General features: G+C 33.1%; 1 protein-coding gene and 1 long non-coding RNA gene across 3 annotated transcripts in view; one reads left to right on the forward strand and one right to left on the reverse strand.

Annotated features, from left to right (window-relative positions):
• The window catches only part of nicn1 (nicolin 1), a 63966-nt gene that overhangs the window by 20034 nt on the left and 18690 nt on the right, over window positions 1-25242 (reverse strand). The window lies entirely within an intron of this gene.
• Window positions 23588-25139, forward strand: LOC127153919 (uncharacterized). Its single transcript, XR_007825376.1, has 3 exons — window positions 23588-23665; window positions 24453-24548; window positions 24655-25139. It is a non-coding gene; the product is annotated as an uncharacterized LOC127153919 (long non-coding RNA).

Below are 25242 nucleotides of genomic sequence, written 5' to 3' on the forward strand. Positions count from 1 at the left end.
TACTATAATGTTTTGGACGTTAATTAAAGCATATGTAAATATAACAATACTGTACATATAAATTACAATAGTTCTGCAGTATTTTGTGAGGGGTATTGAAATATTGCTTTATTAGCCTACATATTTCTTTGTTTTTGTGTGTTTGTGTGATGCCAGAAGTTATTATTATTAAGTAAATTATCATTAATATATATATATATATATATATATATATATATATATATATATATATATATATATATATATATATATATATATATATAACTTATAGTTTGAGCCAAATTAAAACTTTAGAAGCTATAAGGCCTACTAACAGTGTCTTCAGTAACGTTAAACCAAAAACAGAAATATGTGACCCTGGATCACAAAACCAGTCATAAGGGTCATTTTTTCAAAATTGAGATTTATACATCATATGAAAGCTGGATAAATATGCTTTTCAGTGATGTATGGTTTGTTAGGATAGGACAATATTTGGTAAAGATACAACTATTTAAAAATCTGAGGGTGCAAAAGCATCAAAATATTGAGAAAATTGCCTTTAAAGTTCTTCAAATAATGTTCTTAACAATGTATATTACTAATCAAAAATTTAGTTTTCATACATTTAAAGTAGGAAATTTACAAAATATCTTCATGGAACATGATCTTTACTTAATTCCCTAATGATTTTTGCCATGAAAGAAAAATCAATAATTTTGACCCATACAATGTATTTTTGGCTATTGCTACAAATAAACCCCAGCGACTTAAGACTGGTTTTGTGGTCCAGGGTCACATATATTCTGCTCATTTGGTCACTTGATAAATATGCCTTACTTTTAAAACTTAATTAATCAGACAGAACTTTAAACTACTATTGTTTTGTTTTTAAAAACGCCCAAACTCTGGTGCACCACAAATTCCATTCACCCCGTTAAGGCATAAACCTGATTCAACTGTTTAATCCTTGGACTCATTGATTTCCACAGCAGGTTTCCTCCTGTTCAACTTCCTGGGTGGCACAAATCCCATCTTCCATTATGGACTCTGCAAGCTCTAACAGACTCTGAACTTTGATCTCGAGGAGGATTGGGACTGAGGCAGAAATGAAAAACAGCCTACCGAAAAAAAAAACAAAAACAAAAGACTGCATTCTTATGAATACTGAGGAAGGATTTACTCTCGATCATTGAAAATGAATGCACACCCAAGGCGATATAGTGCATTATGACTTCAGATTATTCTGTGTTTAGCAGGGTTATCAATATATGATGAGTTAGACATTTTTAAGTTTTTTTCTCTGTGAACTCTTATGTGTAATGCACTGTTCATGTTGGACAACAAACTCTCTTACAATATGAACAAGTAAAAATGAATGAAGCAGATATTGATTTAGTGGTCTGGAGTGAGAAAAGTTTTTTTTTTTTTTTTTTTTTCTTATTTCAAAGTAAAAAAAGTTTCAAAATTATTTTCATTTTGTTTGTTTTCAAGAGTCTGGGAATGGAAGCATGTGGCCTTCAGAAAATCCCTCCACTTCAGAAGGTAACTAAATATTATATGAGTAATTTTATTTTCCATTAATTTTAAAAGCTGAAAGTTACTCTGTTACGAAAAACTGGGACACACCTAAATATAGCTGAAAAACCCTGATTTGTGTGGTTTGTTGACTAGCGAGCATTTATATACTTTGTGATATTTGTTTTTTTGTTAGTTTGTTTGTTTTATATAAATGTGCATAGTTATCACAAATATTTATTTATATTTTTTATTTATTGTGATTATGTGGTATGGGAAATGTTGTTTAAAATTACAAAAAATATTTAAAGCATTAATTATTTTTAAGGCTAAAATGTGAAAAGAAGTGGTCTGAATACTTACTCAATAAATAAAAAAATAAAAAGGGACAATAATACTTTCACAAGACATACATATATCAATAAAGAAATAAAAAAATGTAACAAAAAATATTTTTCTTAATTTGTCATGTATTTCAGAGGGGGAAAAAATATTTTTCCCCTTACAAAGTTTTAGTGTTTTTGGTAGTATAAGGGGTCTGAATACTTTTGCAAGACATGTATATATTTATGTAAATATAAGTAAACAAACAAACATATATATATATATATATATATATATATATATATATATATATATATATATATATATATATATATATATAAGAAAAAACACTGCAATTAATTTCCAAATATTGTTTGAGGGGGGAACACAAACCTTTTTTTTGCCAGACGTACATATAATTATATCAATAGACAAATCAATAACAAATTAACAAAAAAAAAAAAAAAAAAATATTTGCATATATTTAATTGTAACAACAATGATTTTCACCTCACAATATTTTTGGTAACATTCAATCCAATTCAATCCAAGAATTGTATGGGGAAATAAAAAAAAAAAAGCTTACAATATTTTTTTTTTCCCTTTCTTTCTTTCTCTCTTTCTTGCCATGAGGGTTCTGAATACTTTTGCAAGACTTAAATAAAATTATACACTAATTAATTTGCATAGATTTTACAGAAAAAAAGAACTTTCAAAAAAAAAAAAAAAAAAATTCTAAACATTTTTGGTAGCAAGAGAGGCTCTGTTTAATTCCGCAAGACAAATATAATTATACAGATATAATTAAAAACAAAAACAAAAATAATATGCTAAGACTTTTATAGGGGGAAAAAAAAAACTTTTAATGGGGTGGGGGAACACCAACCTCCTGTTAAAAGCTAATTTAAAAAGCTAATTTACCTTGAATGCTAAGTTTATTGTAAAATATTCTAAATAAAAATATTCTAAAATAGTCAAACTAAAATATCTAATAGTAAATATGGGATTTGTACTTTTAAGGAAATAATTGGACACCAACTAGTGCTGTTGTATTTATTTATTTTTATTTATCTATTGGTAAACTCTTTCAAGCTTCGTAATGGCTCTTTAAAAGTTCATCGACAAAGTTTTGTTTGCATTCTTAAGATCAACTTAGTTCCCTTGAGGCTTCCCAAAAGCATTTATCATTCTGATTGCTCCAGATCCATCCAATCCTTACCCTGTTTGCTCACGCTTGTCGTTGTTTGCCTAAATCACATTTGTATACCCACAATCCTTTGCAGGAGGAGAAGAAGTTTAGCATTAAACTCATCAAAGGGGCTTAGCCTGTCGAGTCCCGATACTTCATCCGACTGCTGACAGCCACTATTGGCTGTTTACACATAATTGTGCTGAAGAACACTTTCCAGCAAGGTGAGTTATAATTATTCACCTCTGTCCATTACACACAAACAAAAAAAGGAAAGCAGTGCCTCATTTTTGTGTTTCACAGACATTTTTATGATACGGAAAGGTGGTGTGAATCATCCTAATGCATGAATGAGAATAACAGATTTTATATTTCAAACACAGCCTCATTTTTTAACTTCCTCCAGTGATTATGATGTGTAATTTCCAGCTGCATGTAGATGTTTACAGACGTTACAGTAAAACTGATTTCTGCTGACTTGCTAGTACCGGTCGTAAACTAAAGTTATGAACAAAATCCAATTCTGGGAGCTAATAGACGGGCCAGAGAGAGAGAGAATAGTTAGCGGACGTGCTTCACTGGCCTGAAATCAATGAAACATCACTATTACAGACTCTTTGTCATTTATATTCCAGCTAAGTGCTAAACAACAAAGCTAAATATAAAGCTTTTCTGGTAATGCGACAGTCGAGGGACCCTGTTAAGTGTCTTTTAGCAATAAAAATATATCTGTTTAAAAGTCAGATGCTTTTAGTTGAGGCACAAACTACAAGCACAAACAGTTTACAGTAAGGTTCTGTACTTTAAAGGGGTCATCGGAAGCAAAGTTCACTTTTTCATGTTGTTTGCACATTAATGTGTGTTGGCAGTGTATGTACAAATCTGCCCTATAATGATAAAAATCCATGCAGTGGTTTTTAATTCATCTGTAAAAATAATATTCCCTTTTTCAAATCGAGCCATTCTCAGATGCCAGTCAGTGTGGCGTCACACCCACAGAGGCCACTCCCATGATAGCTGATTTTAACAAGGTAAAAAGGGTGTTGTTTTACACAACCATTGAGAATTTTGAACTAAAGTATATTATAGACTTTTCATTAAGACTCTAAAGAATCATATCAACTTGTGGAAAATGGGCATCTGATGACCCCTTTAAAGGAGAAGTCCACTTTCAAAACAAAGATTCACATATAATGTAATCACCACCTTGTCATCCAAGATGTTCATGTCTTTCTTTCTTCAGCTGTAAAGAAATTATGTTTTTTGAGGAAAACATTTAAGCATTTTGCTCCATATAATGGACTGATATGGTGCCCAGATTTTAAACTTGCAAAATGCAGTTTAAATGCAGCTTCAAACGATCCCAAATGCGGTTGTAAACTATTCCAGCCAAGGAAGAAGAGTCTTATCTAGCAAAACGATTGGTTATTTTCATAAAAATAATACAATTTCTATACTTTTTAATGTCAAATGCTCGTCTTGTCTTGCTCTGCCTGGACTGTTATTTTCCGGTTCGTGACAGTTCGGCTATGTCGAAAACTCCCATGTCAAGTTCAAAATCAGCCTATATTGCTGTTTTACCTTTTTTGTTAAGGGTGTTTGATCTTCTTTGCATGTTCACTTTGCAAAGACTGTGTCGGTACTTCTGCAGCGATGTAGGATTTTGAAATGATTTTTGAAGTTAAGGGGGGGAAATATGATTGGAGTTTTTCAACATAATCTAACTGTACCAGAGTTCAGGGAGAGAAAGGCAAGACGAGCGTTTGAGATTAGAAAGTATTGAAATTGTATTTTTTGTTTTTTTTGATTTTTAAATAACCGATTGTTTCACTAGATAAGACTTGGATGACAAGTGGGTGAGTACATTATATGTATGTTTTGGAAGTGGACTTCTCTTTTAACATGAGTTAAAGTAACAGCTAACAGCTAATATGAAATAACAGGAATAATCATCACATTTACATACATAAACGGACATGAGTTAATGGTTAAATATTACTAATTAAATTACCCATTATTCCAAAAAATACCATAGTATTACATCTGATATCATAACTGTACTATGGTACTGCTACAGTAGGTATTAAACTATATCTACCAAAAAACCTAAACAGTCTCAATTATCAAGCCTTTTTGATTTTCTAAACAGTATGATGTCATGGTGCTCAGGCCCCGCCCACAACCACTGACAGGCTGTTAGTGTCATGTATTTGCATACCACCTCCCTCAGTCAGTTGTATGCTGTCTGCCATTTTCTCCACACTTAAACAGTTGTAGCTTCAACAATGTCTTGTAAGCAATGCCGGTGTTTTGTAGTTGGATGTAAAAGTGAACTAAAGAGTCTTCATTTTCTCCCAACGTGAAAGCCACTGAGGATACGGTGGATTAGTTTTGTTATTGACAATAACGTGCCACCAAATACACAAAAAATGGAAGAGAGGGGTGGAGTGAGCAGTGGCTCATTATCATTTAAAGAGACATGCACCAAAATGGGTTGCTGTGAACAGAGCTGTTTTTGACAAGGTAAAAAGGGTGTTGTTTAAAGTCCAAAGTATTATACTTAACTTTTTACGCATTCGCAAGGGTCAGTGGCAGTGGAGATGGCAACAACAACAGACACTCACAATACACTGGACATGGATGAAGCTTTCTAGAGCGCATGTGTCGACTGCACAACATCAAATGTATACTTTAAAAAAGCTACATGCTTGACTGTATGCATACAAATACAAAAACAAAGTATACTTTGGAATTTTAACCAAACATATGTTACAGATATTTCATGAAGACCTTAAAGAATCATACTAACTTGTGGATAATGGACATCCAATGTCCACCTTAAATATTTTGAATTCTGTTTTCAAATTTGTATTAGTTGTTTTTTTTTTTTTTTTTTTTTTTTTTTTTTTTTTTATGTCTATATAGTTTGTATTACTTTTTATTTATTAGTTTTAGGGCCAGATTTACTACAGATTTACTACGAGGTTGTTCATAAAATTATGGCTGAACCACTAATATTTCAGAAACATGATATTTTTGTAAAAAATCTAACCATTTTTTTTTTTTTTTTAGGAGATCCACGATATATCAATCCTTCTTTTGTGGAAAGGCCAGATGAGGGTCTCTGATAGATGATTCAAAGCCTGTCATCAGTCTATAGCTGCAGAACAGAGACGAAAGTGTGACAAAATGCCAACAGTGTGTGCGAAAGATTATATATAGACAGTATTCATCCATTAGAAGACCTGGATGCCACTTTTAAAACAGAAACTGACTAAACTATAAAGCATAAAATGATGATGGAGTAATGTTGATTGCATCTTGAAATGTAGAAAAATTATTTTACCAGTCCTCTGAGCATTGCGTTTTTTTCCGGCGACAAGCCTCATGTGTTTGTCCCATTAAAACAGTCACCAAAGCCCAACGTCAATTAGAGGACCAATGAAGCGTGATCAATTTGCATTACTTCCTCCCAATTGAGCCGACACTCGTAGATGCGGAAATCTCTCCGAGCCTGATGGGTAATGACACGTTCCTTACGCTATCCATCATAATGTCCTGACAGCGGCGTTAGGAATGGAGCTTGACGCACCTGCTATGACCTGCAGGCCGACCTTTTCACCAGCGACTGCAGGGATGCACGTTTCAAGACGTGTCGGTGATTATCATGCCGCGTTTGGACGCTTGATGATTATCATGCCACTCGTTTGATACTTAGTGCTTGAATTACTGCAAGGGAAGAACACGGATAGGTCACACGCCTACACCACCGACCCCTGTTCCTGCACGAACCCCACTGCGCCTCTGCTTTCTGTGTCAGTCTGTATAATGGTGTAAGATGTTGCAGCAGCATGAGGCCAAACACACTGAATTTGTTTCATGGAGAATAGAAATATCAGCAGCTCTATCTATTTATCTATCTATCTATCTATCTTGTCCATCTGCATGTCTGTCTGTCTATCTATATATACCTCTGTCCATCTCCATATTTGTCTGTCTATCTATCGACCCATCTATCTATCTATCTATCTATCTATCTATCTATCCTGTCCGTCTGCATGTCCATCTGTCTATATATCTGTCCATTCATTCGTCTGTCTTTTTATCTATACCTCTGTCCATCTCCATATCTGTCTCTGTCCTTACATCCCTCTGTCCATATCTATCTATCTATCTATCTATCCTGTCCATCTGCATGTACATCTATCTATACCTCTGTCCGTCTCCATATCTGTCTATCTGTCCACCCATCTATCTATCTGTCTATCTATATATCTATCTATCTATCCTGTCCGTCTGCATGTCCATCTGTCTATATATCTGTCCATCCATCTATCTATCTATACCTCTGTTCATCTCCACATTTGTCTATCTATCTATCTATCTATCCTGTCCAATTAAAGTTTGTTTTGTATTTATGTGCTGCTTACTGGTTGGTTTATCCGAACAACGATTGTAAATTACACAAAGACAACATGGGATGTGCAGGTCTGAGAGATGTTTTGCTTGACTTCGATATTGAGTTCACAGGCTTGAAACAGTAAATGAAGAGAAGCGCTTTTAATCCATTTCCCTTGAGCATTACAGGTCATTCATTACACTATATTATGAAAGACCCATTTCATAAAATTGCTAAAGGAAAAGTTGAGCGTACAAGGTCAAAGAATGCCGAAGGGGAAAGAAAAGTTAAACTGAAATTGCTATTGACGAATTTCACCTCGGAAAACGAAGTCATTGAGACAGAGCTTTGTCTTCATTTGCAACTCATTTTAAAGTCTTGGGGGTCCTCAAGAAGCTCATCAGTCCAACAGAAATTCTTGATTTTCTATGAAACGCTAAGACGGATCTATCTACTTCAGCATTTTAACTACAAATCCCAAATCAAGAAAAATGAACTATGCTCACTCAGAGCAAATAAAACACCTAGTTATTTGAATAACTATAATCTATTCGCTCGAGTTGTGTGTCAATGATTTAAGAAGGGTTCACTTATTATTGGAACCCTTTTTAGTCTTCTAAGACCCTTTAAGAATTTAAGTGGAAATTTTAATAGATTTGGGGGGGAAAAAACAAACAACCTTTAATAAAGCTTTAAGACATTGATTCTTGATTCTGCTTGGTCAGTCATAGCATTGAATTTTTTATTATGTTTATTTGATCAGTTTTATGGAATTGTTACACTCTCTGAAATACTCAATTTGGATGGGTCAGTTGTAGCATGAGTGGTCAGACATTTTTATTTTGTTAATTTATTCAGTTTTATGGAATTGTTACATAGTTCTCTTTCTTGATTCTGATTAGTGAGTTGTAGCAATGAGTGGTCAGAATTTTGGTTTTCTGAAATACTCTTCTGATTGGTCAATTGTAGCGGGCTTTCTTGATTCTGATTGGTCAGTTGTAGCATTAAACATTTAAACATTTTATATAGTTTATTTGACCAGTTTTATGGAATTGTTACACAGTTCTGACTGGTCAACTATAGCACTGATTTTTGATTCTGATTGGTCAGTTGTAGCAATGAGTGTTTTTATTTTGTTTATTCAGTCAGTTTTAAGGAATTGTTACATGGCTGTCTGATTCTACGTGAATCTGATTGGTTGCTTGTAGCACTTATTCTGATTAGTCAATTTTAGCACTGATTCCTGATTCTAATTGGGCAACTGTAGAACAAATTCTTCATTCTGATTGGTCAGTTGTAGCATTGAGCAATTAGACTTTTTTATTTTATTTCATCAATTCTATAAAATCACACAGCTGTCTGGAATATAAAATTCCGATTGGTCATTTGGAGCATTGAGCGTTCAGACATTTGTATTTGATTTGATCAGTTTTATGGATTTGCTACACAGTTCTCTAGAATACTCGATTCTGATTGGTTGCTTGTAGCACTTATTCTAATTAGTCAATTGTAGTACTGATTATTGATTATGATTGGTCAGTTGTAGCACTGAGCAGTATTTTTAGACATATGCATTCTATTTAATCAATTTTATGGAATTGTTACACAGTTGTCTGGAATACTCAATTCTGATTGGTCAGTTGCAGCACTGATTATTGATTCTGATTGGTCAGTTAAAACAATAAGTGTTCACATTTTTTTTTCTTTATGGAATTGTTATATAGTTCTCTGGAATACTTGATTCTGATTGGTCAACTGTAGCACTGCTTCTTGATTCTGATTGGTCAGTTGTAACATTGAGCAGTTAGACATGTTTGTTTGTTTGTTTATTTCATCAATTGCTTTGAATTGTTATACAGCTCTCTGGAATACTCGACTCTGACTGGTCATTTATATCATTCATTCTTGATTCTGATTGGCCAGTTGTAGCATTAAACAGTCTCACATTTCATTTAGTAGGACTGACTTTCACATTCTTGAGAACGTTTGATTAGACAATGAGGCACCACTCATTTTAAATTGCATAGGATGACAATATTGATTAAAAAGGAATAAAATCTTGTCACTGGCATATTAAACTGTACCAGATGCTACTGGTCCAAAACTGAGCCAAAGCGACAGGTGGACTCTCATTATGAGGTTGATGGTGCAGTTGGACTGTTGTCAAAAATGCACCAGATGGGTTGTGGTACAGTTAAAATATCTCTAGCAAAAAATACTGAAGCACTGTTATTTTAGCAAACATGGGAGGTTTGTACAGGACGGATCAGGGGGTTAAAATTTAGCTGGTTAGCTTTAGATTACAACATGTTCATGTTTCTGACGAAAAACAGTGAACAGTGATATAAATTTATGCTAATGCCAATCTAAGCTGTTTAGCATAGTATGACCATTACTTGGATTTGAGAGCTAATGCTATCTTTGCAACAACATCTACATTATGTAGCGACCTGAAAAGTGTAGCTCATTAATGATTCATAAAACAAACGTAATTGAAAATGCAAATCTACACCACAGTGCTGAGTTGCATTTCTGCTTTTTTTCCATTTTAATCAGAGTTAAATGAGTCTATTTGTTTATATGTCAGAACTGACAGTGGAGGCGTTTTATCTAATGGTTTTCACAGCAGAAATGGACAAGATAAATGATCAACAAAACAGAACAAATCAGCTGAATTTGCATCTGTAAACATTCAACAGTCTTGTTGGTGTTGAAACACTTATCCACGCATTCAATATATGAACTGTTCACTATTAATAGGGCCCAAACTTATTTTTCATCAAGGTTTGTGAGGGTTTTGGGGCCCTTAAAATGCTCAAAAACTCTTGAAAATTGGCACACACCTTGGAATCTGCGGCCATTAGGGCCGGGCAGAGAGTGGTACACGGGCGTGGCAAGAGGACTCTACAACGCCCCCTGGAATTTGGTGGACCATGTATCACACATACTTGCACTTACACATATGAAACTCAGTACACATATAAAACTCAAAGCTGAACAACTTTAGCACTCCATGTCATTAGCTCATCCCAACAGGATGTTGGTTATTTTGTGTTTTGTCAAAAACGCATGCTCTGGAATTTGATATACACTGTAAAAAACAATTTGTAGAGTCCACTTAAAATAATTTGTAACCTGGCTAAAATTTTAAGTTCAGTCAACTCAAAAGTTGAAATGTTAAATTATACTAAGTGACAACTTAGATATTTGAGTTGAATCAACTTAAAATTTTAAGGCAGCTGAGTTACTTACCCATCTGTTAAGTTTAGCAAACACAAATATCTAAATTATACTTAATACAACTTAACATTTCAAGTTGACTGAACTTATTTTAGCTGACTGAACCTAAAATTTTAAGGCAGCAGGGTAACAAATTATTTTAAGCTGACTAAACAAATTGTGTTTTTTATTTTTTACAGTGTACTAGTTGATCTTATGATTCTTGATGTAGAGTTTGTGTACCGTGTATTAGCCCGCATGTCCTATATTGAAATTTTGCTACCTAAAAGCTATTAATGCTATAAAACAGGTTGTTTTTTCCCCCCCTGATTTTGGTACCGAGGTTACCTTCTTTTTTGCATCATCATGAATGCTGAGCGAAATTGGTCTTCAATTTGAAATCACAGAAATACCTGCCGGCACACAAATTATGCTGAAGCTTGGTACTGAATCATAAGGGACGCAAAATGATTTTTTTTTTTTTGTGCGACTGCTCTCTCAGAGAGTTATGATTATGTCGGAGCACTTTTGTGTGATTGAATCTGAGCAAGTGCTGAATAACATCAGTCTTGTTCATAATGAAAAATTAAAATAAATCTAGACGAGTCCTGGGAGTCAAACATGGAATCATTTCGTCTGTGCACTGGAACAACAGGAAAGAGATGCTTGGTTGAAAAGGGTATAATTTTGGCATTTCTAACAGGCCTAACTGAGTTTAGGATAGGTAAACAGACATGTATACTGTGTTTCCATGTTCTGTATGATCCATGTTTATGGACGGGCCATAATTATCATATTTCTAATAGCATGGACTCATATAATGACGTGACTGATTGATGAAGTGTTGTAGAGACTTGTGTAATTAAATTCATGTTGTGTAATTTAAAAAAAAAGTTTTGAAAAATGTAATTAATTTCTTTTTTTTATTTATTATTATGATAAATGTTTTGAAAAATGTTCAAATCACATTTATTTAAGATTTGAATTAACACTGTTTAAATTGTTTAATTGTATTTTAATTTGCCTTCCATTCTTTCTTTCTTTCTTTCTTTGAATTTCGAATTAGCGTGAGAATAATTGTATTGAAAAAATGTGAATTAATTTATCTTGAATTATATTTACATTTTTAACCATTTGTTTGTTGGTTTTAAATTTAATTTTGAGTTCATTGTTAAACTATATTTCAATTGTATTTATTTATTTATTTATTTATTTTAAATTTGAATTAAAATTGAGTTCATTTGTTTTGCAAATATTAAAATATTAATTTAATTTTTAATTACATTTTAAGTACATTTGAATTAACATTGTTTTAATTATTTAATTACATTTTAATTTGCCTTTTAAGTTTATGTTAATTAACATTAAAATAATTGTTTTGAAAGTTTTAATTTATTTCACTTTATTTTTTTTGTTTGTTTTCCAAGCCGTTTGTTTAAGATTTTAATTAAAATTGAGTTAATTGTTTAGTTATATTTTAATTTTATTTTCAAGCCATTTATTTATTTAAAATTTGAGTTAAAATTACAATTGAGTTCATTATTAAAACAAAAAAATCATTTCATTTTTATTTTAATTTGATTTACATTTTTTTTTATTTGTTTGTTTGAAATTTAAATTAATATTATATTTAGTTACATTTTAAGTAGATTTATTTATTTATTTATTTATTTATTTATTTATTTATTTATTCTACCTTATTATCTATTTATCTATTTATTTATTCTTAAGGATTTGAATTAGAATTTTTATTTTAATTTGATTTTCAATTTATTTATTTATTTATTGTTTGTTTGTTTGTTTGAAATCTGAGAAATTAAGACTGAGTTTATTGTTAATTGTTTAATTATATTTCAGTTGCATTTTCAAGAAATGTATTTATTTTTTATTTTAAATTTGAATTAAAATTGAGTGAACTGTTTTGATTTTTAATTACATTTTACTTAGATTTTATATTTATTCATTCATTATTTTTTAAGATTTGAATTAACACACACACACACACACACACACACACACACACATATATATATATATATATATATATATTTCTTTCTTTCTTTCTTTCGTTTAAATTAATGTTAAAATATTCATTTTGAAAGTGTGAATTAATTTTTTTTCACTTGCATTATATTTTAATTAGTTTTTTAAGCTGTTTGTTTTTTTTTTATATTTGAATTTTAATCGATTTAGTTTGTTATTATTTAGATTTTATTTTCAAGCCATTTATGTATTTATTTATTTATTTTTGTTTTAAATTAAAATTAAAATTGAGTTAATTGTTTTTTTTATTTTTTAATTATATTTTAATTAGATTTTGCTTATTAATTCATTCATTCTTTTTTAAGATTTGAATTAACATTTTTAATTGTTTAATTATATTTTAATTTGCCTTTCTTTCTTTCTGTTAAATTCAAAGTAATGTTAAAATATTCATTTTTTAAAGACTGAATTAATTTATTCACTTGCATTATATTTTAATTTGTTTTTCAAGCTGTTTATTTAATATTTAAATTTACATTAGTTTAATTATATTTCCATTTTATTTTCAAGCCATTTATTTATGTATTTTAAACCTGAGGTAAAAATGAGTTAATTGTTTTAAAAATGGAATTGATTACATTTTTATTTTATTTTATTTTATTTTAACTGACTGATTACCCATGACCACACCACATTTAAGGAACATATATGCAATGTTTTCAATAGTCTTTTTATACAATGATATTTATTTTTTTATGACACATCTCCTCCTTATGTTCCTGAACATAAGCCCGTTATTTAAAAATAATGACACTATTTTCTTTCCTTTTTTTTTTTTCGAGGACTATCATGCAATCTATGGTGAAAATCCAAGCCTGTGCTGGCCTGTACTATGTGTTTAACACACACAATCCACACACTCCCATCTGTGACTCCCACAGGCATTTTCCTTCACTTTACTTCCAGTTATTATCTTTGCTGAAACTACGGATTGTTTACTGAAGATAAATGATATAGAAAGCCGTGCCGCATGATGCATGTGCGTGAAATCCAATATGATATATACGCCTTCATTCAGAAAGATGAATGTAATGGTGATGGCTAATGAACACATCTATCCCCTGTGTCTTAAATGACAGTAGCATGTGTTCACTTGAGAATGAATAATCAGCTCATTTCTATGCCATCAGACCCGCGCTGTCTTCATGACATCCGATAGCCAATCAACTCACTCTATAAACACCATTAGAGCTATATAATCCCATGTGTGATTTTATTGAGATATTGGTAATAAAACCTAATGACCAGTCGACGTATAGAAGGCAATTTAAGACAACATATGTGTGATCCTGATGCGAAAGCTGTTGTGAAGGTTTGCCCTCTAACAGACCTAAATTTAGCAGCATTGCATGTAGGCCCATTGCTTCACAGTAAAAGCAATCCCAGAATGCACTGTGCAGTGACACAGTGGGGAGGTAAAAAAAAGTTTGCAAATGGAGGACGAGTCGACTGCATGCTTATTTTTCATTAAGTACCAAGTAGCTGACTGATAGTTTAAATCTAAATAGGACTATTTACTCAATATTTGTCTGCTTTTTATTCTTAATGTACTGTTTTTAGCTTAGCAAAATGCTAGCATCTCATAAAATATAAAAAAAAAAAAACTATTTTACCCAATATTCTAATTATAGCACTGTTGTTAACTTAGCACAATGCTAATGTCAAATCTAATTAAAGTAGCCTACCAAATATTCAAATTATAGTTTTGTGTTGTTAACTTGCCATTATGCTAATGTCAGATCTAAAACAGACTATTTTACCCAATATTCAAATGTTAGTTTTGTGTTGTTAGTTTAACATCATGCTAATATCAGAGCTAATGAAAAACAGACGGTTTTACCCAATATTTGAATTATAGTACTGTGTTGTTAGCTTAATGTCAAGCACTGTTTACACTAGTGCATTTTCGTTTTAAAATGGAAACGATCCTCGTCTACATTAGCGTTTTCACTGCGTTTCAGAAACAACCTCCATCCACACAACACAACCGAAAACGCATGTCACATGACCATTCATGCAGGTACAACCATAGATATGTATAGGTAGATCCCTATTATTTAGATGGCAGACGCGTCTTGGAGTGGTCGAATGATGCATCTACCTAAACATATCTATATGCACAACAGTGAGCATGATGTTATTGTTTACACGGTCGTCAGGGGTATGCAGAGAGAACGTGTGCAGCCACGCCACCATTTTCAAAAGTCTCTATTTTGGTCCATTTACACTGAAACGCAACCCCGGAGTTTTTAAACTATAACGTGGTCTGCAGCATTTTTCAAAAGTCTCCGTTTCTGAGGGCCGAGGGCCGGAGTAGTGTTTTAAAATGAAATGCACTAGTAAACACAGCCTCAGATCTAACCAAAATAGACTATTTTAAAATGAAAATGCACTGTGTGTAAAACATGCTAATGTCAGCCTCAAAATCTAACTAAAATTATAGTACTGTGTTGTTAGCTTGGCAACATGCTAATGTCAGATCTAAAACAGATTATGTTACACAATAATCAAATTATAGTTTTGTGTTGTTAGCTTAGCATCATGCCAGTGTTGCTTCTAAAACAGACAGTTTCACCAAATATTAAAATTATAGTTGTTAGCTTAGCAGCATGCTAATGTTACATCTAAAACGAGGGCTGCGTCTGAAAGCCTCGTCAGCTGACTTGCTGTCTCGCTGCCTTATGATGCAGTGACTTCGAAGGCTGCGAAGGAAACTCTAGAGACAGTTTTGGACAGACTTCATAGGCAGCAGAACGTGATGCCGTTGCTAGGTTACCTAACGGTTAAGTTGTAGATTTTGTAGAAAAATGATCTTATACAGTTATATATAAATGCTTTAATAATACATAAAGACCTCAATGTCATTACCCACCGAAAGTCTGTGCGTCGGAGAAGATGACTGAGAATGGCAGCTACTTTTTTGCTTGAAAAAAATAAAAGCACTGATGCAAGTAATATTGCAGAACAGGTCATTGTTATTAGTGGCTGTTTTGTTATTATTGGTAGTATATTGTAAATATTATTCTTATTCACTACTCATTTGAACCCTTTTAACATTTTATTAAATACTGTTATTACAAACAATATTATTTATCATGCTTTTTGCACTATTATGATTCATAAAGAATATCATGGTCAAGATCTCATCTATTATATGAAGTAACAAGTTTAATTTCACCAGAATATCTTTATTTATATAGCCTATATGACGCAAACGCACAGGATTGTGGGAAATTGACGGCAGCGAAGGATACATCTATGCTGCCTTCAAAATTCCATCAGAAGAAGGAACCTCCGGAGACAGGAAGTGAAGCAGAATTAGAATTCGGACGTGCCTTGATGCCTTCCTGCCTTGGAATGCTGGCTCCGAAGGCAGCGTTTTAGAGCTTTCGGACGCAGCCACTATTTTACCCAATATTAAAATTATAGTTCTGTGTTGTTAGCTTAGCAACATGTTTGTTACATCTAAACAACCTATTTTTACCCCATATTCAAATTATACTGTGTTGTTGGCTTAGCAACATGCTATTTAAAACAGACTATTCACCCAATATTAAAATTACAGTTGTGTTAGCTTGGCAACATGTTAATGTCAAATCTATTTAAAATACACTTTTTACCCTATATTCTGTGTTGTTAGCTTTACAGTATGCCAATATTACATCTAAAACAGACTATTTTACTCAATATTCAAATTATAGTACTGTGTTGTTAGCGTAGCAACATGCTAATGTCATATCTAAAACAGATTATTTTACCCATATATCATACTATGACGTGGATAGTTTAGCAATATGTTAGCATGACATCTAATAAACATACTATTTTACTCAATAATCAAATTATAGTACTGTGTTATTAGCTTAGAAACATGCTAATATCAGATTTAACGATAAACACTATTGACTAAATGACTATTTTACCCAGCATTTGAATTATAGTGCGGTGTTAGTCAAATCTAATTAAATAGTCTTTTTTACCCAATATTCAAATTAAAGTTGTGTTAACTTAGCGACATGCTAATGTCATATCTAAAGCAAACTATTTACCCAAAAATTAAATTTCTGTGGTGTTAGCTTAGCAACATGCTACTGTCAGATCTAATTAAAAACACACTATTGTACCCAATGTTTGAAATATAGTATTGTGTTGATAGCTTAACAACATGTTAATATCAGATCTAATGAGAGAAAAATAAAATAAAAATTGAATTATAGTACTGTGTTGTTAGCTTAGGATCATGCTAACATCAGATCAAATTAAAAGTTGCTTTTTTACCCATTATTTATGTTTTTTTCATATATAAAGTATTGTACAATACTGTGCAACATGTGTTGTTAGCTTAGCAACATGCTAATGTCAGACTTACACACACACACACGCAAACAAAAACAGTAACTTTAAGTTACATTTTGAATATTTTATCAGATGAATAATGGGCATAGGTGGTAATTGTCTGCACTGTACCATCTTAATTCTGTATGTACAGTGTGTATTAACAATAACAGAGTTGACAGTTTTCTGTTTTAATTCGATATTATAAACCCTGTCCTTAATGATAAATCAAAGTTTAAATGCGTATTATAAAGATAATTTAACGTAGATCTTTATGTTGTTTACTTTAATACAAAATCACAGTAACAGGGTTGACATTTTAAGTTCGACAAACACAAAACTTAAGGTAAAGTGCTAAATAAAGAACACATCTACTTGTCCTTGAAAAGTTCACTTTCTTATAGGAATATTGTTATTATGACAGAGTTTTAGATGTATGAATCATTATATATTACTGATTATAAAAGGGGGTAAAAATTTTGGTTATAGGGTTGAAAACTACCCTACTAATAGAGCAGAGTAGTATTTATGATAAAAGTTCAACATGCACCAATGAATCATTTCCAATTAGACCAAGATCATGTTAGGGAAGTAAATAGTCAATTTTGATTGACAAATGGCAACCCCAGAATGACCGACACTGGAAAACAAAATGATTGAAGTTCACTTGATTGACATGTTTCGAGATCATTTGATTGACGTCCTCCCACTGCCTGCAATCATTACATCGAGAGATCCAGCATGTGCAGCTACGCTGCTTAGACGCATTCAACTGCTCAATGCATGAACACAATTACCATATCAATTACCACATAATTCAGAGAAAATGGAGGTGAAAAAGAGGAAAATACAAAGAGCATGAGTGGGAGAAGAGGAAAAGACAAAGAGGATAAAGACGATGGAAAAGAGGGATTAGCATTCCACAGTGCATTGCCAGATGTCAAATCAATTTCAGTTGGGAAAAGATATGAAAAATAACAAAGATATAGGGAGAGCAGAGACATATATCACAACAAAGATTTTTACTCAAGATTTCAGCAGTAATGCATTTTCATATTGACAGTTATAAACAAACAGGTCTGGGAGACTAATTCATGTTTTTGCAGTTAGAATATAATATATATTTTAAGCACAGTTTGGGAAACTAAATCAATTTTCTTGCTCTTTGCTTTTCTTTGTATCAGTATGGTATGTTTAATAAGTTTAATACACATTAGATTAAAAAAGTAATCTAAAAGTATTTTTAACTACAGTTCTCATCATGTAATCTGTAATCAGGAAGACACCAGCACTGTATACATATATATCTAACTCTATATTTGTTATATCATTTAGATTTGCATTGCTTAATAAGTTGCTTAATATGTTGCTTTGCAGCATCTAGTAGCATAAATGCAATTCATTTACAGTCATAATTCATTTCCATATATATACCCAGTGTAGAACTGCTATTTTTCTACCATTTGGCAATGGCAATCAAAAGTTTATGATGGCAAAATGCAGATGAGGGATGTTTATGTGTCTGATTAATGTGGCTTTTGCTTGTTGATGTCTCTTGCGAAGGCACCTCTTGATGGTGAAGTGTCTCACTGTAATTTGCTTTATAGTAATAAAGGCGTGTGTGTGATGATGTGCCATCTAAATAGCAGAATGAATTAAGCGAAGAGCACTTATATCTCATAAACTTCGCCCATTATCCCGTAGTAAATGGGAATTGGTGGAGGCGTTAGGACAGATGGCTTAAAGCACACAACCCAGGTCATACAATTCTGATTAAATACTACAGCTTTAACCAGTGCAAACTGGTTGTAGTGTAACATTTGTAAAGTAAGTGTTGAAAGGACTAACAACCTTTATCTTGTGCTCGGAAACTGTTTCTAACCACTAGACTATGCACTGGGAATTATGCACATTGCAAAGTCTATTTATGTTGTGGAAATGTCGTAAAAGATTGTTGCATCCATATTTCTAATAGTTGCACAAAAAGTGGGACTCGCTGAGTATCACGTATGCAGATATCTGGACACGGTTTGCTCTGAGAGAAAGGCTTGTGAGTGGTGACTAATTCATTATAGTAATTGGCTATGACCAGTCCATCTCTGTTCTGGTAGAGAACAAAGCTTGTGCATGCTAATGTGGGAGTTTGGAGAACCGCACAAACTCTACAGGAACTTTCGGTCCCTAAAATACAACAGCGCTAAGGCTGACGCAGATCCATTCACAAATCCAGCAGCTTGGACAATGACAAAAGTCAATATGTGAATCAATACTCAATATGCTGTTTTTTTTTATGTGATACCAGGGCTAAATTATACGATGTAGCTTAGTTGGACACTGTAATGTTTCTTGCAGGATTGGATCTAGTCTTCATAATTACTAGGACAACAGGCAGGTGACTTTTTTTTTTTTTTTTTTTTTTTATTTATTTAATTTTTTTTTCTGGGTTGGAGCTAAACTCTGCAGGACATCGGCACTCCAGAACCAATGTTCCCTATCCCTGCCATAGGAGAATCATTTTTGGTTTCCTAAAAAGGGCCAATTTATCCCTGATCCCTGAGAATCTGACAAAAAAAATTAAAGCATACTTCCTTACATTTTAAAACTTAGAATGGTTCGATTTGAGCAGATGATTTTACCATCATCACCGTCGTCGTCAGACCGCACTTCTACAGTATATTCAGCATCTGGCTCATAATCGCGATCTCAACCATATTCGCAAAATCAATTGTTTGATTGCTGGCAGCTTATGCACCACATTCACCATCAAACGACAGTGACATATTTTATGGCATACAGTAATTGCTCTGCAGTAAAGCCATTCAAACCATTTGAATTTTTGCTAATGATATTCTTTTGTTTTATGCCTGTGGTAATTACGAGTGAGAAATCACATCATTATTGTCTGTTGTCTGTGCCACCTTGAGGAATAAAGGTGAATTGCATGTATTGAGTCAAATATTTGATTATTTTTGCGCAGAAAAAAATATACTTACACTAATACACGTCTTAGGTCTCTAGCAACCCTATACACTTTTTATAAAACAGAAATCAGAAAACAGTTATTCTTTAATTTTTTTTTTTTTTACTTCTTGTTGTATTGTTTTTAAATAAATATATCGAGGAATACTAAGAAAGTTGATGTCTAACTTTAATAAATAAGGAAGGAAGAGGGTGACGTCCTGGGTCGCTAAAGACCCAAGGTATGCATTTAAGCGTAAATCATATCTTGTAGTGTGTGATGCGCCACAATTTTCAAATCTTGTAGTGTGTGCGTTTTAAGATTTAAGGGAAGAAAACCTGCGAAGAGTCCCCTTGTGTGTGCTGCAACAAGATTGCATAATTTAAGAGTATGAAACTCCTGTAGTCTGAGCCTGGCTTAAAGAACCTTCTAGTAATCAGTTCTTCAAAGAATCATCTTTTTTTCTTAGTGTGAAAACATTTTAAACACTAAAAGCACCTTCAATGGATGTTAAAGGTGTTTAACTGTACTAAAGCATACAATTCCATCATATGTTTGCAGATATTTAGGAAAAATGCTAAGTTCTCATACTTGTTTCTCTGAAAAACAATGCTACAACCAATTAATCTAATTTGGAATGTGTGTTCCATGTCAGAATGTCTTTGTTTTGTTCTTTGTGAACACTGCCAGTTTACCCAATAGTATTTTGGCACTCTGGGTTCCAAGTTGTTGGAAAAAACAGTGATGTAAAACAATGTAAAAAGCCTCACCATCCATCTAAAAAGCTCTATGACCAGAGGCATATTAAAACAGAAAAATAAACTCATCAACTTACAGCGTAAACATTGTTGCTTCCCATTGTCAATTGTGCGGTTCCTGCCAATCTGGCAACATATTCAGTCTGAGGATGAGGGGGCGGGAGAAACAAATCTCTGATAGTTTGAATTTGGACCGCACAGTGGCTACAATTAATTTCCCCCACTTTCTCTTAGAATTAAGAGCATTTTAATATTATAAAAAGAACCATTTTTCATTTTAAAAGGAATCTTTTGTACATTGGAAATGCTCTATGGATGTAAAAGGCTCATAGAACCATCAATGCCAATAATGGACCTTTATTTTTAAGAGCGTGTGAGTAAATCTTTTAGGAAAATATCACATAAAATGTCCCTTTTGCCTGTTTGAGCACTTAAAAACCCAACCCTGAGAATTCACACTTGTTATCGTAACAGTCCTAGACTGTTTTGTAAACAAAATGTAATCTGCCTGTGAACCGTGCGTGTTAGCCAATCAGATCACTCAGAGATGGCTTTCTGCCAATGGAATGAATGCATATTCTACCAATGGCAAACAGGGGATTGTTAGTGAAGACTCTCATTAGTTTTTCCACTTCTTTTAAAGCCAGTTGTGGTGCAAAAATGCTTAAAGCAATCACGGTATGGCAAAGTTTGAAATTCCTCACTTCTTAGACAAAAGGAAAGTCATACAGGTTTGGGGGCCAATCAGAACCAAAACTGTACCAATATCATGCTAGTTCAAGTGTGAAAAGAGATTTAAGACTTTTAGTTGTAAAAATGTGAAAGAAATGAGACTCGCATGAGTTTAGGATTCAAAAAGAGTTGAAAATCTGATGAAGGCAGACATGACTAAGAGTTGATGGCATTTAAGGGTGAAAGGTTTGCCTGAGCTGCTTGAATTGAATGAGTCAGTTCTACTTAACGGGGTAGGAATGGATTGCTTTGTTCTCACAAAGTGTCTGACCCCTTGCAGTTTAGAAGCTCCCTGTTGGGGAATAACTACTTGGTACTACAACAATTACGCGTAACGGACATCAACCGCCAGTGAACACTTTGCATGCTACTGCTTCTCCAAAGCATTTCTCTTGCCGTTTAAATTCAGACAACAACGGTCTGGGCTTTTATTTGAGAGCAAACCAAGTGTGAACTAAATACTGGTCAAAGGCCTCACACTTTTCCACTTATTAAAGGACCTGATGAGTTTGCTGAGGAAGATAATTGCTTCATTTTCAGCAGAAGTTTCTGTTTAATGCAGAAACTAATTGTTTCTTCACAGTTAATCTTTCGGCCAGAGAAGCGTAATCGCACAAGTCATGTCAATATTGAATTCAAATACCAGTTGTCGGCCGAGTCAAGACAAATCTTCTCTGTCAGTCGAGAACAAGTCTCTCAATAATTCGGTTTCAATTAAAATCCCACTCAGGATGATGTTCTGCTTCTCAGTGACGGATACTTGTCCTCTGGCCAACCTCTGAAATGGATGAAATGCCAATTAAGACCTATTGTAAAGGACACCCTACACTGTAAACCCAAACAGTATAACTAACTTATAATGTAAAGTACCTGGTACTCAAAATGTGCCAAAAAGTTTAGCTAACTATTATTTTTCAGTTTACACAACATCTATCAGAGTTTTAAGTTAACAGTAATTTTTAGTTTTAGTTTTTACAACTACACTAAAGTTATGAGTTTAGGGAACTTGAAAAATAGATTCAACCATAATCAAATATTTTAATGTCAAACATACGCCCTCTAGTGGCGTCTTTTTTTACGAAAAAGTGACGTCATCGCTGAACGTGCACTCAGGCGTGTTTCAAACAGATGCACAGAAGTTCGCGCTCTATTTGGATGTCTACAAACATATGCAAGTATTCAGCTGTTTCAAATAATGTTGCCGTCTATTTATAGTTGGTATCGGCTACACTCACACCATCCACGCTCGTTAGGTTTTCTAGTTAATGTGTACAGTTTTTCAGAATATTTAGAATAGAGCTACCAGTTAAAAGTGTACAAGCATATCTAAATTTCTCTAACGTTAGGATATTAAATGATGCAGCGCACATGAACATTTTTAAACATATTAAGTCGTGTATTCTTTCTATACGTGAAGTCAGCTGCAGGTTATCTGGTGAAAGTGCGTGTTCTATCTTTTTTCTTTGTGTTATGGATAGTTTTCTTCGACGATTTGATGCATAAAAGTAGTCTGAACTTAACAGGCCTGTCCGGTCCATCTGTCCACGCTGTTCCCGCAGTTTCAGTTCCCAAGGTGAGACACGAACATTTTTGTAACATAATCCTTACACGAACATAGATTTTGTTTAATGAAATTTCCCCCGTTGACGCTAAATGTTTACGTAAATCTGAAGTTAAAGGTTATTTCATTGGCATTATGTTTTTAGGATTGTCACTGCCTGTTAAAATTCAACATTTTTTAAGAAATACCAAATAAGGTTGTCTTTTGTTTTGAAAGAATATTACAAAAAAAAAGGATATTAAATGATGCAGTACATATGCAGTCTTACAGTTTGGACTTTCTGAAAATGTGTGTATTTTTGTATAGGTGGAGTCAGCTGCAGATCATTTGATGAAAATTAGTTTTCTTTGTGTTATCTTTTCTTCGACCTTTTGATGCATAAAACTAGTTTGAACTTCACAGGCCTATTGAGTCCACGTTGTTCCTATTGCAGTTCCTAAGGTGAGACACACATTCTTGCAAATATAATTCTATTACAAAATATAAAAATTTGTAAAAAAAAAAATAAATAAATAAATAAAATACTGAATTAAATGTTTATTTATTGCATCTGAAGTTTAGGTTTAGTTAAGTTTTCGCCTGATGACTTTATATCGACAGAGAGCAGCGAAGACTGGAAAAACTGCTGATGCACTTTTATGACTTAAAGGTATTATCATGGTATTATTGTTGTTTAATGCTTCAACAGACATTGTTTTGACTGTATATACTGAATATTATCACTTGATCCAAATATATAAGTCTAACTATGACTTGGATTTATCATGTACTAAGTGATGAGTAAACATTTTCTGAATTTTTTGTATTTAATTTAGAACAGTGGTTCTCAAACCTTTCCTGGAGGACCCCCTGCCCTGCACATTTTGTATATCTCCCTGATCAGACACACCCAATTTAGTTCTTGCAGTTTCTACAACAAGCTGATGAATGGAATCATGTGTGTAGATGAGGGAGACATACAAAATTTGCAGTGCAGGGGGTCCTCCAGGACAGGTTTGAGAACCGTTGATTTAAAATACATTAAAAACTTTTAAAGGGATCGTTCACAGAAAAATGAAAATTCTGTCATGAATTACTTGCTCGTTGTTCCAAATCTGTATAACTTACTATACTTTGTTTCGATGAACACAGAGGAAGACATTTGGAAGAATGCTGGTAGTCAATGGGGTCCAATAATTGTTTGGTTATAAACATTCTTCTCAATATCATCATGTGTTCATCAGAACAAAGACATTTATACAGATTTGGAACAACTTAAAGGTGAGTAAATGATGACACAATTTTTATTTTTGGATGAACTGTCCCTTTAAGAGTTTTATCTATGCCTTGATCAACTTTTTGGCATTCATTCTGTGTCAAGTTAGCATTGTTTGGTTTTGTGCTGGCTAAAACGTGTGTGTTCCACTTTTAACATTGTTTTCAATGTGAACTTTAAGGATCAACATGATGTACACACAAGGCGAACAACAGCGCTCTGTGCACTTCCTGTGTATCTGAGAGAAGACACCTCAAAATTCTTTAAAATATGCACGGTAAGTCACTTATTCTGCATATTTCTTAGGATTATATTTCAGCATTTTTTTTTCACACTGGTAAGATAGCATTTGGTAATTGTGTTTCAATACTTTTTACATCCAGATTGAAGATGATTCAGAAGAGCCAGATGTTGATTCATCAGTTGCCCTTTTGACAGTCATCCGAGAACTCCCAGACATTGCAGTTCGGTACAATACAGAGAAGATTTTGATCATCCTTGAGAATGGAGTTGTCATAACAAACCTTCAGAGACTCTGATGCTTTCCTTTTGATGTTTGGCTTAATCTATGCATTGGATCTCTCATATCCAAAAGAGATGGCCAACACGTTTGAGTTTATTTAGAAGGTTCTTTTGGGTCTTGATGATGGCAAACTTAAGCCAAGGGTGCTGGCTCTAAAGAATGACTTGCTGATTCATGCCAGGTATGCCTTTTTTTGTTGCACAGAACTGTGGTCACAGTTTTTGTTGGCATAATGGCTGTTAAGGTAATATTTTAATGTAATTTATTTGAGCTGGTGTGCCTTTTTATTGCACAGAACTGTTTTAATGTCTCATGTTTTATAATAAATTTTTGTACTTTGTTTAATGATTTCAGATTTGTAATTTGTACTGTTAAGTTGTAAAATGTAGATATTTGAGTACAGGAAACTTAAAAAAAACAAGGCAATCAGTTGCCACAAAATATTTAA

This window comes from Labeo rohita, chromosome 22 (assembly GCF_022985175.1).
Source record: "Labeo rohita strain BAU-BD-2019 chromosome 22, IGBB_LRoh.1.0, whole genome shotgun sequence".
Taxonomy (NCBI): Eukaryota; Metazoa; Chordata; class Actinopteri; order Cypriniformes; family Cyprinidae; genus Labeo; species Labeo rohita.